Consider the following 13,772-nt stretch of genomic DNA (forward strand, 5'->3'; position numbering starts at 1 on the left):
ATTGGAATGTTTAGAGCTTGGTTAGATCTATTTGAAAGACTACAAGCTTGGACTTTAAGTGAGGTGTGGGAGTAGAGCATAGCAGGCGATGAATCAAGGGGATTTACTGTATTGGAAAAATAAACTATCAACCGTATGGTGGGCTGGATGGTGAGCACTTTCCAGTTTTGAAGTTGAAGATAAGCCTTGTATTCTGGATTTGTTTGCTTAAATACTAGAAAAACTTATTGATTGCTTTTTAACATGGATTTGTGAATTTCTCATGCCATAGAAGTTTTTATGCCTAGTTCACAAAAACATCTCTTGCTCAACACATTTTTGAATTCCTACAGGATGTTATGTTTTGTCTTTCAAAGGAGATACTGAATCGTTATGGAAGGCAGGCTTAGCATTTTTACTCTATGCATCTTGGCTTTATAGGTTCCCTTTATGCCATTAAAGAGAGTTTTAAGGGTTATTAGACCCTTTTCTTTCTGATGTTTGAATCTCACAATAGAGACCAGATTAAAAATCTTTCACATTGCAAACCATGAAAGTAGATACCACATGTGATCCACCCATGAGTCAACAGATATTCATTACATATTACTAACACACCTTCAGAGAAACATTTTATCATGTCCTATGTGAGAATTAGAAGAGAAAAGCCATGTTTAGTGATGTGAACCATAACCTAAATTTTAGCATTAAGAAAATCTCCAGCATTGCCACTGGGGGGCGATAGAAGCTCAGAAACTGTCCGAGAAATCTCGAGGCAAGCAAGCACTTCAGCTGGTTTGTTTATTCAAAGTTGGAATTTGGACGTGTGAACCACCACGCTCAGGGCGATTCCTGGATGAGAAACAGAGTCCTGGAGGGAAAACCGTACCAGGGCTAGAATTAACACCTTGGCAGACCACCTTCAACACAAAAACCGTTGTCTTCCCTGAGCATCTTAAGAATTTCCTTCAAATCCCTTCAGTCTGAAACAAGGGAAGTCATGTTAAACTGCAAAGAAGTGAGAGAACACAGACGGGTGCTTGTTGACAATTACTTGAAAACACATGTTGAGTTCAGTACAAATGGCTTTAAGATATCTCTCAGCTTCTTGTATCAGGGCCTTGGCTGCTGTGGGTGGACCTCAGTTGGTAACTTTGTTGGGGGAAGGTAGAGAAGCAGCAGTTTATCGTAAAGAATTCTGAGTGATAGTTAACACTTCACGGGATACTTAAAATGCTAACAAGGGAAGTTATGCAGGTTCAGAAAAGTACCTTATGGAAAACAAATAAAAAATTAGGGGACTGTTTAGATGGCTCAGTGGTTAAAGGTGCTTGCTGCCAAGTCCCACAACTGCATTCAATCCCTAAGACACACATGATAGAAGGAGAGATCCAATTCTTGCAAGTTGTCCTCTGGTCTTCATCTGCATATCACGAGGAGTAAGCACTCAGGCTCACATACACATAGAGCAAATATTTTTAAATATGCGTCTTTACTGCCGGAATAATTTTTATGGTCACTTGATGAAATTCTGAGAACTTTATTTCATCTTCCTAATTTACTCAGTGGTACTGGAAATTGGTATCAGAATTGGAGTCTGGTCCTGGCCCCAGAATTTGGCCAGCACACTCCATGAAACATCAGTGTCAGAAGGTCAATCAATAATCCTACTTGATCTTTTCTTCTTCATTATTTTCATTAAGAAAATGTCATCAGCACAAGGATTTGTCTTGATTTCACTCCAAGAAATATCAAAGGATAGACAGATATGAAATCAAGTTTAGAATGTACTATTGTGCCTGCGTAAAGGCATACATAGATCCAAGATCCAAGATATCATCATGCATCCTGTGCAGGCCAGGCTCTACATTTCTTACCATCCTCCTGGCACTGGGTGTACTAAGGATTCAAATATTGCATCTAAGATGAGGGCCCATGAATGTTGTGCTTATTATTTTATGTCTTCTGGAACTTCTTGATACATATTGCTAAGGGACACTCAAAACCTACAAATATGTCAGCTAAGTGAAGACATTTTGGGTTTGAATGAGGAATCCAGCTTGAGTAAATTTAAACAGAAAAGGGGAATTTGCTGTTCATATCCCTGAGAGTCTAGGGGTGGACAATGCTTTAAGGAAGGCTGAATCCATCTTTGCCTGCATCAGCTCAATGCCACACTACAGGAGAAACTCTCTTCCTGCATTTTAAGCATTCTGGAGGCTTCACTGATCATGTTACTTTTTTTTCCTTGCTGGATCAGTTACTGTGTTTATGGAACAAAGAGCAATATAATTAGCAAAATATAGACTATTGTGATTGCTAGTACATCTCATGTTACATGAAATGATGGAGAGGATGTTCCTCAGGAGAACTTTTGCCAGCAAGACTGGAGTACCTGAAATCCGTAGGCAAATAAATTGTCTCAGTGTTAGGAATTTTGTTGATATGATAAAATATCTTTTAAAATGACTTAAAAGGGGAAGGATTTATTTCAGCTTATGGCTTCCGAGGTTTCCATTCATAATAGTGAGGAAGGCATGGCAGAGCAGACTGGCTGCAATCATAGCTACCAGGAAGCAGAAGAATGCTTTTGCTAGCTATTTCTCTCTTCTCCTCTCATTATTTCATCTGGGCCCCAGTCTATAGAATGGTGCTGCCCATATTCAGGCCTGCTCTTCTCACACTATTTAATACTGTCTGGAAATGACACATCCAGACATGTGTTTTACTAATCTCCTAGGTGCCTCTCAAACCATACAGGATGCCAATCAAGATTAATCACCGTGGTCTATATGGACAGGGAGATAAACTTGCTGTCTAATAAGTAATCCATTAGCCAATAGTAAAATTGCAGTTTTGCTTCCTTGGATTCTATTATAGGCCTAATTAGAAGGTTCTGGATTCTTATGTTAATAATTTGAGAAATGCCTCTACTAATCTAAAAAGGCTCTTGGAAAGATTCTTTTGTTAACAACTGCTTATAAATAGAAACCTACATTGTGACCACATGCCACTTTTATTCCTACACTGGGATTTCAATACTGAGTACTAAAGAAGGGAACACGCTATGCAATAATGAAAAGGACTAACAATCACATTTGGGATTAAGAGTCTCAGACTGAGCCCTGGAAATCCCCTAAGGTCTACATAATTATTTGCAAGGCTCACTTAATGTAAGTACTCTGATTTCTGTGTAAATCCTACTCATATAAAACACATGCCCTGGCATAAAGCACAAAAGGAAATGCAACAATTTTTCAAGAAATTTAGGACCTGTAATAATTATAGTTCCTGCTGATGAAGGTGTGAATATGATAATGTGTGAAGGTGCCAGTGGGATGTTCTGGCCTGAGTGACAGTAGTTGACCTTCAAGGCTAAGATATTGTAGGAAGCTATCATGTCTAGCAGATGCCTTACTCAGGCCTCAAGCCTGACAGATGCACCCACATACAATTCTGAGGCCTAGCAGAAAAGCCTAGGTCTTGTGTGAGGGACCGTGAAGGGCACCCTTTCAGATCACTAAGCTGTTGCCCTGGGTTTCCCTCCTGCCAGCATTGTGGATGTGGATATTACATTGTGCCTTATCAGTGAAGTGATCAGAATCCTGACTTCATGACATTATCCTGAGGCTAAAAGAGACAATCATACATGATTTACCTCAGAAATTGCCCCCAACACTCCCCCTTTCCTGTGAAAGGCATGTAAATCTTTTGAACTTTGTGGGCCATTGTCTTTGAGGAGGTTACCCAATTCTATCATGGTACCAGGAAAACAGCCACAGAATTACACATTGTAACTAGATATGGTTGTGCTTTAACGAAAGTCTATTTGCAATACAAACAGCCAGTACATTTGGCCAGGAGGTTATGGTTTTCTGGCCTTGGTTTAATGCTTAGCTCTTCTTTTCTCATCAGTTTAACATTCTTGCCCCTTCCTTGTCAGAGAACATTCCTAGAAATGTCTGCCTTGTGTCCCTGTCTCACTTTGCATGTCAAAGACCTCAACCTTAGAGTGACTGGACTTGATTTGGCCTTTAAGTAGCTCATTTAGGTTAAATGAGGCGATAGGATTGGTGTACTCAAAAGAGGAAGAAATGCCAGAGAATGTGCTTCCTGACATTCTTTGTGTCTGTCACTCTCTGTGCACACATAGAGAAAAGGCCATATAAGGACATGGTGAGCATAAGAAACAGCCTTCACCAGAAAGCAACCTTTCTTTTTTAATTTTAAAAATATTATTTTTCATTTTACATACCAACACCAGTTCCCCCACCCGCCCCTTCTTATGCCTCCTCCCTCCCTATCCCCCCATCCACTTCTCAGAGGGGGTAAGGCCTTCTGTGGGGAGTCAACAAAGTCTGGCATATCAAGTTGAGGCAGGACCAAGCCCCTCCCCCCTGTATCTAGACTGAGCAAGGTATCCCACCATAGGGAATGGGCTCCAAAAGACAAGTTCATGCCCGTGGGATAGGTCCTGGTGTCACTGCCAGCCCCTCCCTGCAAGAAGTCAAGTAACAACTGTAACCCACATTTAGAATGTCTACTTTGGTGTCATGCAGGTTCCCCAGCTGTCAGTCCTTAGTCCTTGAGCTCCCACTAGCTTGGTTTGGCTGTTTCTGTGGTTTTCTCCATCATGATCTTGACCACCCACCCTTGTTCATATGATCCCCCATTCCTCTCTTCAGTAAACTCCAGGAGCTCAGCCCACTGCCTGGCTGTGGGTCACTGTATCTGCTCCCATCAGTTATTGGATGTAGGTTCTATAATGACAATAAGGTTAGTCACTAATCTTTCTAAAGGGTAAGGCCAGTTCAGGCACCCTCACCACTATTGCTAGGAGTCTTAGCTGGGGTCATCCTTGTGGATTCCTGAGAATTTCCCTAGCACCCAGTTTCTCCCTAACCCCATAATGGCTCCGTCTATCAAGATATCTCTTTCATTGATCTCCCCGTCAATCTCTCTCCTAACTCAAACATCCTGATCCCTCGTGTTCTCATCCCCCAACCCCTCTTCTATCCCCCTCCAAGTTTACCCAGGATATTTTTTTTCATTTTTTATTTGAATTAGAAACAAGATGGTTTTATATGTCAATACCAGTTCCCTCTCCCTCCCCTCCTCCCCTGCCACCCCACCACCCAACTAAAACCCTATCTATCACTTACCCTTTCTGCTCCCCAGGGTGGGTGAGGCCTTCCATAGGGGGTCATCAGAGTCTATCGTATCCTTTGGGATAGGGCCTAGGCCCACCCCTGTTTCTTGGCTCAGAGAGTATCCCTCTATGTGGAATGGGCTCCCAAAGTCCACACCTATGCTAGGGATAAGTACTGATCTACAGAAGGCCCCATGATTTCCGAGGCCTACTCATTGACACCCAGGTTTCTGGGGTCTGGATCAGTCCCATGCTGGTTTCCCAGCTATCAGTCTGGGGACCCAGAGCTCTCCCTTGTTCAGGCCAGTTGCTTCTGCTACACAGGAGATCTTAACTATTTTCCCTTCCTGGTGCCTGCCATGTGTGTCCCTCTTAGGGTCTCCCCTTTTTGCCTAGTTTTTCTGGGGCTCTGGATTGTAGCCTGGTTATCCTTTGGGAAGCAACCTTTCTTATACCTTGTTCTTGGACTTTGAGCCTCTATGATTTTGAGATGATACATTTCTGTCTTTAACACACCCAATCTATGGCACTTTGTTTTAGGAACTCCTACAAATTAATTCAATCCTCTATTAGCTGTGGGGATACTGATGCCACCAAAATTCTTTCTTTTTATTTTTTCTTCTTAGGAAATGCTTTAAATTGAGATAAAACAAAGAAAAAAATAGCTGCCCTGCCTTAATAACAAAATTCTGAGGCCTAAATTAAATGGAAAGCATGCAGTATGATATAGGATAAATAATTACTAAACTTTTTCTACTTAAGCTATATCTCATATTTGCAAATATTGTCTATCATGGAGGATAGCAAGTCTGGATCTAGGTGATGCAGTCTCTTTTCTGCTAATGCTTGTTACTTAGTCATAGCGTGATTATAGGCTTATTTGCTTGCTTGTTTCTATCTTTCTTTCTCCCTCCCTCCCTCCCTCCCTCCCTCCCTCCCTCCCTCCTCCCTCCCTCCCTCCCTTCCTCCTTCCTTTCTTTCAGGTAGGGAAACTTGGAGAAGATCAGAATAAGCAACATATATTACAGATGACACTAACAAGAAAGGATTCCAAGCCAGGTGGTGGTGGTGCACTCCTTTAATCTCAGCACTTGGTAGGAAGAGGCAGGTGGATCTCTGTGAGTTCAAGACCAGCCTGGTCTACAAGAGCTAGTTCCAGGAGAGCCTCCAAAGCCACAGAGAAACCCTGTCTCAAAAAACCAAAAAAAAAAAAAAGAAAGAAAGAAAGAAAAAGGATTCCAACTCTTGTCCAAGTAGAGTGTTTTCTCTCTACCTCTTACTGGTCATTTATTCAGTTGGCAAATTCACGTGTTTTCTATGTGATATCAGTGATGTGAGCAGGTAAGATGGATAAAGAAATGACAACAACAAATGAGGTCTATACTGCACGAAGCTGAAGTGTTAGAGCAATTGCAGGAAAAGTTAGGCTCTAAACAGAGAATTGCAAATGAATAAAATCATTAAAGAATATTAATAATGCTAGGAAGGAAACTGACAGAACTAACAGGCTTGCAGACAAAGAGCCTGCATACCTCCCTCACCTTCCCTTCTAGCCTCTTTGCTCCACTCTGTGGCTTTAAAGCTTCCATCCTCTCCTGGACATCTTGAATCAATGGATTAATATGATGTTTTTCCTATTAGTGTCATCTGTAATGTATTTTACAACAATCCTAACACAATAACTTTGCAGTTCTGGGCTGGGCATTATCATTGAAAGCACTTTATTTTTGTGAAAGCTTTTGGTTGAAGAATAGTTTTAGATTTACAGAAAAGATGCAGATACACGGAGAATCCACATATACCCCACGTATTTTCCCCTTATTATTAATTACTTACATTAGTTAGTACATGTGTTTCAAGCAATGACTATTTTTGTTAATTTTAAATTGTTGCTTTGATATTTTGCAGTACTGAGGATGTAACTTCGTCTGTCCTATATGCATATAAAATGCAGTCCATGTTTGCAGCCTGCAGTTAAGTTTTTGATATACCATCCATACTGAATTTGTGTTTCCATAGATTAGTGGTTCTCAACCTTCCTAATACTGCAACCCTTTAATACAGATCCTCATGTTGTCGTGACCCCCAACCATAAAATTATTTTGTTGTTTCGTCATAACTACAATTTTGCTACTATTATGAATCATAATTAGTCTTTTTGGAGATATATATTTGCCAGTAAGTCATGAGTCACAGGTTGAAAACCACTGCTATAGGTGTTTATCTAATGGTCTTTATCTGTTGTTATGGTTTGAATGTGCAATGTTCCCCACAGCTAATCTGTGAACACTTGGTCCCTAGGTAATGGCACTATACTTGGGGAAAGCTTAGGAAGTGAGGTCTGGTGGGTGAAGTAGATCACTGGGACTCTCTTTCAGAGGTTATGCCTTGTCTCTATTGGCGTTTGCTTTCTCTGCTTCCTGTTCACTAGGAGGTGACTAGAATTTGGCCCCTGCCCACTATCATGGTGTTTTGCTTTATCAGAAGTCCAGAAGCAGTGGAGACAAGACTATGAGCTGAAATTTCTTAAGGTGTGAGCCAAAATAAACTTTCCTTCCCTGCTTCTTGTTCTCCTGGGTATTTTGCTCCTAACTAACAGAAATTCCATCTAATATATCACATTATGTTTTATTATCATGTCTCTTTAGGCTTTTCTCAGTGGTGACAGTTTCTCAGACTTTCTTTGTTTCTGATGACATTGACAGTTTGGTCAGGCACATTGTAGACTATCCCTAAGTGAAATTTGTCAGATGTAATGCATTATTATCCATCCTCATGTCTACTTATCTTTTGTATATGAAAACGTTGAGGCACAGAAAGGTTAAGAAACTCTCCCCAAAGTCAGGCAGCAGACAACAGATTCAAGCCCTGATGTAAATGCAGGACTAACATAACGTGCCACACACTTTGTCTCCCTGATGTCTGTTAAATTTCAGACTTTGTAAACATTCCCAGCAGGATTGCCAAGGCAGTCTCTTTCTTTGTGTTTATAAATGGATTGAAAGAATTTGGTGATGCATTTAAGTAAATTGATGGGCCTACTCAGGTGCTGAACTGGTTTACCCTTTACCTTCAGTGGCTGATGTCAGCCTCCCTAGGACAGGTGGTTAATATATGAAGAATGCCACTAAAATTATCTGAGAGAATATGTCATAGGGAGTGTTCCTATGACTACTTTCAAGTGTCACTTGGAGTGCTTCTTAGAAATGCACTTTCCTCAAATAAAATGGTCATCTGCCCAATTTACAGGATTATTTTGTGTTAAAATCCAAACTATGACAGTGATGAGCAAACCAGGAAAGTTCATCATCTCATTGTGTGACTTGCTAGGGTGTAACAATCTTTTACACCAACCACAAAGTAGACTATTCTAATTAGGCACATACCGAGATCCACCCTGTCAGATGAGGAGATCCATTGCTGAAGGAACAGGACCATTTCTGGAGGTCAGCTTTCATTTAGACTGGGTTGCTGGGTGTGTTTGATTCTGCCTGATGCTGAAGAAGAATACTATAACACCCCAGACCCAGACTTCAGCTAGATAACACTAGCTAGATGCTTTTTTATTAACATTTTTCATCAATAGATCTTGATCATGTTTTCCCCATTCCCTTACTCCTCCCATATCCTCCCCAACTCCCTACCCTCTTAGCTTTACATTCTTTCTCTCTTCCCCACCCAAAACCCCAAAATGAAAACCAAAACAAAAAATATAAGACAAAACAAACCAACAAAACTAAAAGCCCACAAAATCATGGTGTTTATTTTCTGTTGGTCAATTGCTCCTGGGCATGGGGCTTGCTCAAGAGTATGATTGATATACTAAGTGTCACTCCATTGGAGAAATTTGATTTTTCCTTTCCTAGCAGGTATCAATTGCAAATAACTTTTTGGTTAGTGGTTGAATTTGTGTCCTCTTCCACCCTCAATGCTAGGATTGTGTCTGGCTTTCCTTGTGCTGATCTTGTGCATGCTGTCATAGTCTGTGAGTTCACATATGTACTAGTCCTATTGTATATGGAAGACACTGCTTCTTTGGAGTCATCCATCACCTCTGAGTCTTAAATTTTTCTGCTTCCTTCTCTACATAGATACATAGCCTTGAGGGAAGGAGTTTGATAAAGACATCCCAGTTAGGGCTCAGCACTCCTGGGTCTCTCATTCTATGTGCATTTGTCTAGTTGTGGGTCTCTAGGTTCCTCCCATATATTATAAGAAGATTCTGTGAGGAGAGTTCAGTAATGTACTGCTCTATGGACATAACAATATGTTATTAGGAGTCATGTCAGTCGATTTTAGGTTTTCTTTTTCTGGGTTTGTTTTATAGAAACTAGCAGAGGGGTAAAATAAGCTTTGGTGCAGAGGAATCAATTGAATAATTGAACAAATGTTGAAACAGCATTTCAGGAGCAGTTCCTTTCCACACCAATGTCTGAAGGTAATTCTTTTTAAAAAGCATCCACAGAAAGAAACACAAGTACCGGGGCTCAAACTTTCCCTGTACAAGAAAACTAAGTGGAACTTGGATTTATTCTGCATAGTATACAAAACCACAGAGAGCCTTATCATTAAATAGTTTTGAAATGTCTCAAACATTGAAGTATAATGCAGGAACCTACTGTACTTATTTGAAAAAGCAAACAAAAGAATTTAGGGACTTAAATTGGAATTAAATACACTGAGCCGTTGTTCAGTCCCAGGGAACCAAAGGTAAGTAGAATGAATTAAAAAAAAACCAAAAAATAATATGTGGAGTTCAGAAATGTTTTTCATGTTCTCAGACATACTTCTAGACAACTCCATATGTATATAAATACGTTTCTCTATAGTTGTGGGAGATTGGTTCCAGAAGCCCTGTGGATGTCATAATCTGTGGAGGCTCATCTCCAATATCAAATGGTATGGCATGCAGCAAACATATATCGTCCCCTACATTTTCTACCATCTCCTCATTGCTTATAATAGCCTAAAATAAAAATATTATGCAGGTAAATTTTATATAAACTGCATTGTTTGGAACCTAGTGACAAAATGTCCATGTGTTTTCAGTACACATGCATTTTTTTCAATTGTTTAAAACTTACAGTTGGTCAAATTTGTAGATACTAAACTCCATAAATACTGAGAATGGAGTTCAAAACATAAATATAAATTGAACACTAACACATGTCAGACAAATTTATCCAGCTCATTAAGGATGAGAACCATGAGGGATTAAACTAATTTCAGGAGCATTTTGAAGAATTTGGTATTTTAGGCATTTTGATGATAAAAGTTTTGGAAAAAGATTTTGAAGAAACAGTCAAAATTTATTCATCTTTTTCAGATCAACAAAAGGCCAGTAATCAGAATTTACTTTTCTACCAGATAGCAATTTATGAATTTACATTGATCCAGAACATCTGATATCTCATTAGACAAAAAACAGAAAATCATATCATGGGTATATATTCTAGATAATGAAATAATTTTGAGGTAGGCCAAGTACTGCCTTGGTAAGATTTTTAAATATCACAGGGTTTTACTTTATCCCAAATTTGGATAATTGTTCTTAACAAAGTTTTAATTATCTACATTTTACAAATGAGGAAATTGATGCTTTCAAATGGTAACTAACATAATAAGGATATCACAGAATTACAGAGCAAAAGTGGAACCCATGTACTTCTGATGCTTAACTTCAATCACTCCCTTATACCAGTTACAAATTCCATATTGATCTGTCCCATAACATTTTATTTTTGTTTTTATGTATATCACATAGCTTAAATAAAATCAGATCAGCATCTGAGATGGACAAAAGCTTTCACTGTATCATTACTATTTTAAGATAGCATGGGTGAGTCAGTAAATTTTTGTCTGATCGTGGATTTCATTGTGTTTTATTTACTTTCATAAACATGTGTTTACTAGAGGGTTTGCTCATTGTTTGTAAGCATACCAGACCATAAGGAGGGGTGGATAAAGAAGTGTGTAGGAAGTTATGCCAAAGATAGTCTGTAAGCAAGATATGTCTTAGGTTAAAAATGAAGGAGGGGAATTGACTTTGGCAGCAGTGACTTAAAGAGACTTGAGGGAAGAAAGCTGAGAAAGAGCAACAAATACTTGAATTTATTTACTTCCCACCTCTTCAATTTGATGCCGCTTGTAGTAAATTCAGCCTATTTTAAAATAGATACCAAAAGTTATGTGGGAACTAGGCTATTAATTCTGGAATTTTGAATAATGAATTAATTCACAGTGTCGTGGTTCTTTGATTATTGTGTACAGTGTTGTAGGACACATGTATGATTTATTTGTAATTGACTCTTGCTTTATCAAGATACTGTTTCTCATTCAGCATGGACTTATGTGAAGTATTGTAACAAAACTCCATTTTGACTAATTAAGGAAAGAACCACTTAACAGTAAAAAAAAAATCTGACTAATACATATTTAAAAGGTATTTATGGGATTATTTAAAAGAATACTGGCCAATATTAAATAGGTTAAAAAATAATTGTGCATTAAGGGTCTTCAAGAGATTTACTGTGTTTATTGTTTAAAATAAAACAAGGTAAGAAACAGTAAACTCATACTTCAGACTAATATAGAGTAGCTGGACCAGATTTCGCCTCTTGTCATAAATATTAAAAAAACTGCATAAAATATATGAGATAGTGTTTTATAAGAAACTGATATCAGGGAATTTAAGACAGTGATCCTTGAGAGATGGGAAATGACTTGTGGAAGACCTATGATTGCTCAAGATTACTGCTTGGAGAGAGTTTCCAGGCCACCATACAGGAAGGAGACTCCAGATAGAGCCCAGTGAACTGTTTGAATTGAGGAAGTGGTGCTGGCAATAATGAGAGAGAAGAGCACTTCCCAGAGAAAGAACACTGGAGATCTGTAGAATGTTCAGTACAGTATTAATCAGTGTTCTCACTAGAGGGAGCTACCCAGGACTAAAGAAAGAATCATCTAGAAAGGTAAAGAAAGCAGTATGCAGCACTTACACAAGGGTAGAAATGGGGCCTGTTTAAATCATGAAAACTGGAAAACCTCCTACTTCATAGAGTATTGGATACAATATTCAGAAACGTCTCGCCTCAATGGTGCTCTATAGTTATTACTAAATTAAATACAGCTCTGGTCCTGCCTAACAGATCTTAAGCCCAAGATAAATAGATTGAAAAAATAAGCAGAAACTTGGAACATACAGAAAGGCTTCAGTAAAACATCTTGAGAATAAAGCTGTAATATTTGTACCAAAATAGACTGCTGAGAAACAGTGATGGTAGATACTGTAGAATAAAGATTAGCAAATGTGAAGACATAATGGTAGAATTTATATAAAATAAAATGGAAGAAAAACTATTTTCAGCGAACAGAAAGAATGTCAGTGATCTGGGTTAATACATGTAGCCTAACCTGTGTGTGTAACTGGAGTGCTTGAAAAGGGGAGATTACATGGGAAATATTTAAATAAAAATGGCCAAAATTATTTTGAATTTTGATGAAACAATAATTATATGAGTAGTTAGTAAATTCCAAGCATAAGAAGCATGAAGACAATGACACTAAGATGTACCATCTATATAACTATCATAGAGAAGTTTATGAATACTTCTAGAGAAAATGAGACGTACAAAGGAACAAAACTAAAGATGATGAATTTCTTACTTGGAACAATTTGAGCAATAAAGTAATGGATTTTCAATCTGTAAAGGACTAAGGAAACAAAGAACCTGTCAACTTTGAATTCTATACACAGTGGGAATTTAAAAAATAATTTTTCAATATTACAAAGTCTAAAAGAACTTATCTCCAGTGTCCTCATACCATAATAAAAGTTAAAATCTTTCAGGTAGAAGGAAGCCTATACCAATGGAATAATAAATTCACAAAGGAAAACTGTCATTAGAAATGATCACTATAAGAATAAATACATTTTTCTTATATTTATGTATCTTTAGAGATTATTAAATATTTAGGTAAAAATAGTTAAAATGTCAAGTGTGTATTACAGGAAAAATAAATGAATCACATTTTTAGTTCAAGGGTTTGAAGGGAAGAAATGGAAATGTACTAATGGAAACTTTATATGCTATACAAGAAAGAAATGCTATGCTAGACTGGTTGCAAATGTACCATACAACTCTAAAAGCAATGTGTTTTAGTTAATATACCTATTGAGATAAAATAAAATTACAACAAACAACCAAAATGCTGGTAAAAGAAAAGAGAGTAAAGATTAAAATGGATAAATAGAAAGCAAATCACAGAAATAATCATATTTAACATAAATAGTCTAAATAGTTTAACTAAAAATCAGAGACTTTATTTTAAAGGTCTCGTTTTATCTTTAATTATATATCTCCACCTGTGTGTGGATATATGCCTGTGAGTAAAGCTGCCTGTAGAGGTGCAGAGTGTCAGATACCCTGGAGCTGGAGTTTGGGGGAGTAACGCTACTTATAGTACATCTCAAGGGATGTACCTGACTGGGGTAAGTGAGGGAATGAAGAAATTACATACACAGAAAAGCTGGGGTTGGGTGAACTGGGTTCTGTAATTAAGAAACTGCAGCACCTGTCACCTCAGTGTGTTTATTATATATAGTCGAGCAGAAAGGTAGGGTTGTTGCATACATTTAAACAAT

This window comes from Cricetulus griseus, chromosome X (genome assembly GCF_003668045.3).
Source record: "Cricetulus griseus strain 17A/GY chromosome X, alternate assembly CriGri-PICRH-1.0, whole genome shotgun sequence".
Lineage (NCBI taxonomy): Eukaryota > Metazoa > Chordata > Mammalia > Rodentia > Cricetidae > Cricetulus > Cricetulus griseus.